Source organism: Terrapene carolina, unplaced genomic scaffold (assembly GCF_002925995.2).
Source record: "Terrapene carolina triunguis isolate 2854851 unplaced genomic scaffold, T_m_triunguis-2.0 Scaffold66, whole genome shotgun sequence".
NCBI classification, from domain to species: Eukaryota; Metazoa; Chordata; order Testudines; family Emydidae; genus Terrapene; species Terrapene triunguis.
In genome coordinates this window covers 32608537-32611707 of record NW_020664417.1, presented here as the reverse complement: position 1 = coordinate 32611707, position 3171 = coordinate 32608537, and positions in this window count along the sequence as shown.

Sequence of the window (3171 nt, the reverse complement as noted above, 5' to 3'; positions counted from 1 at the left end):
TATCCTTTTTAGATGGTTTGAGAAATACTACCTGCAATACAAGAAATAGGTTATTGTTTTTCAGAATTTTTTTTCTGAACTTCTGAAAAAAAAAAAAAGAAAAATTTTTTTTAGCTAATAGTACTTTTCTGTTTTCGTGCTCCAAGCAGTCTGTTATTCAAATGCAAATATTACATTAGCTATGTGATCTGGTGACTATCTAAAAGCTATACAGGCACATTCATGCTTTGACATTCATTGATCTCTTTTTTGGAAGTGTGATAGGATGCTTGGAGGACTGGGCATCCTATCAGTTAGCACACCTGACATCCAGCCCCTTGCTTCCCTAACAGAGGGGCCTGGTTCCTAACCTTAGGTAGGGAATCTTCTGGCCTCCATTTGCACCTGGGCCTCACCCCTTAAGGAGTTCTGACAGGGGGACACTGGACCTCCATTTCTACCAGGTAGCAGTCCAGGGCCCTGTGTGAAGCAACATTGGCAGGGTCTTCCAGGAAGAGCATTTAAGTCCACTTCCTTGGGTTACTTCCTACTTATAACCTTCAGTTTTGGGCATGGCCCCTATAGTCCCAAGAGTCTAGTGGCTTGCCTGTGTAGCACCCCCTTGTGACCCTTTTGTGGCATCCTGCTGTAGCCTCAGGTCTCTCTGGGGGAGGAGGGGTCCCACAAAGTTCTTATAGGCAAAGAGTAATAGTCAGTCACTGCTGGGTGCTCCCCAGTCTCTTCAACAGTCTGTCTTTCAGTGACGGACACGCTGCTTCTCCCCCAGCAGCTGTCTGGCTTGTAGTGATGCTACTTCCTGCCTCTTCATCAATCAGCCCTGAACTGAGCCAAATTCTCCCCTTTTCTTCTCCCTCCAGACCTAGCATTGGCTCCAGGTATAGCAGGGTAGGGGTAGTTGGGCCCATAGGCTCTCTTTAACCCTTTTACTGCTGGTGTGAGGTTGCTCTGTGCCATTACAGAAAGTAATTAATCAATTTAGTTGAGTCCTCATCCAACAGTGTGAGTACTTATCACCAGGTGTTTGTTCACAAACTCTCAGTTTCAGCTGCAGCTTGTCAGCTCTCAGCTGCAGTTGGCACTTCCAGCATGGATGATGAGGATTTCTTTATCCTGGTAAAGTCATGCTATCTCCTGCAAACATACCAAACTACAGCACTAAACATCCACAGCTGCTAGTGTTGGAAATGGGTAGTACAATGAAGGAAGTGTGCAGAAGAGAAGGTTAATGGGTAGTTTGATATGTTTTCAGGAGTGGCTTTGTAAAGGGGTGCTGGAATGCTTGCCTCCTTTAAGTGGCCCAGTTAAGGTTGTGGTGCATGGTTTGTGGTATATGGTAATTATGGTAAGGGTAAGGTGTGTGCATGTAAGTGGAATGTAAAACACGCACAGTTCCCATAACTCTAGTTATGAGTGCTCAATACTGCTAAGGACCAGACATGTAATTAGAATGAACATTAGTTTACATATATGGCAGCACATTTACTAAAAGTACAGTGTACTTGAGTCTGTTTACCATTTGATTTCTTAATTTGATTGAAGAAAAAAGACAAACATCTAAACACAGCTACTGGTTGAAAATAAACTGAGGGACAAGTCACTGTTTAAAATCTATCAGAGTTTTATCATGGCAGGAAAACAACAAAAAGCCCTATCTTAACTTGATTCAAAGTGTGAACTGAAGCTGTTACTCACTCCTTGACTCCCCCGCCACCCCCATGATGAAACCTGCTGACATATCATCAAAAGATGGCAGACTTAAATAAGCAAGCAAAGCAAAAATCAGCAGGAAGAAAACTTGAAGCTACAGAATAAAATAATGTAAAAGACTGTTCAATACCAAGAAAAGGTAATTGAATTTGTGAATAGCAGGCAAATGTACCTCAGTGTAAAAAATGTGCTGACATCAGAGATTTCTTCATTAAAAAGAATATGCAATAAATCCTCCATCTTAAATTTCTGCCAGTAAAAATGTTATTAAGGCATTTTCTTTGGGGATTTTAGGAATATGGAGAATGTACCTTTACCCAAATGAATAAAATATTAATGAAATTAGTCAACATGTAGTAAATGGGCCTTAAACTTAGTTTCACTTTTTTGAAGTAGTTCCACTGCCTTTCAAAAGGGTCTCACTTTATAAAAATACTGACTAGGAAAAAGTGCATATTTTTCACTTTGTTTTTTTCCTTTCCATATGGATTGCTGAAAGAGAGAACTTTACTAAAAGGCTTATCTTACCCTGAAGTGAGTTAAAATCAAAGTAATATATATCTTACCATATATTATTTTTATTTACCTGCATAAAAATACATGCCAATATACTTTCTCAGATGTATATGTTTGCATAGAGAAGACAGGATGGTGTGGTGTAGTATGAAGGTTTCGTCATCAGCAACACACAGTATTGTAATGAGTTTGGGATGGGTATTCAGCTCTGGAATTCACCTAAATGTGTGATACTAATATTGTTGTATTGCACCACATCAGCCTATATTCTGTATGACACATAATAGAAAACTATTTATTTTAACACTGTTTTGGAGACCTTTTAAATTTTATATTGATAAAACACTTTCTTTACTGTGAACATTCTTGCAACCATAAAAATGGCTCTTAAGAACTTTTGTTTAAAGTGACTAACAGCACATTCATGTTTTTTTATTCAAACAAATTATCATAAATGGTTTTTTCTTCAAAAGTCTTCCCTCTCTAGATAGACGCATACATGGTAACTATTTCAAAAAAATCAACATTTGCCAATGGTTACCATAAAGTGGTATCTCAAATACAAGACTTTTCTCATTACTTGGAACATGAAATAACCATTACTTGGATAACGGTGTCAATGAAGCCAGGAATTTACTGACTTTTCATGATTTTTCAACTTGTGCTATTTCTCTCTCAAATGGGAGGTGAGTAGTGGTCGCTGAACAATTCACACAGAAATCCAAGCTTGAATTAGCCTCTTTCAGAACTGCCAAACTGAACTCCAGCATTGTAAGGGAAAATGAGGAGCAAGGAGGAAATTTTGAGAAAACTGAGAGCTGAGGAGATGGTCCAAAAGCTATATGGCCATATTAGCTGTAGTTAGAGGTTGGTAAATAATTTGTAAAGAATATTTTATTTTATGGACTTTGCCCTCTTTTCTCTTCACAGATTGTCTATAATATAAAA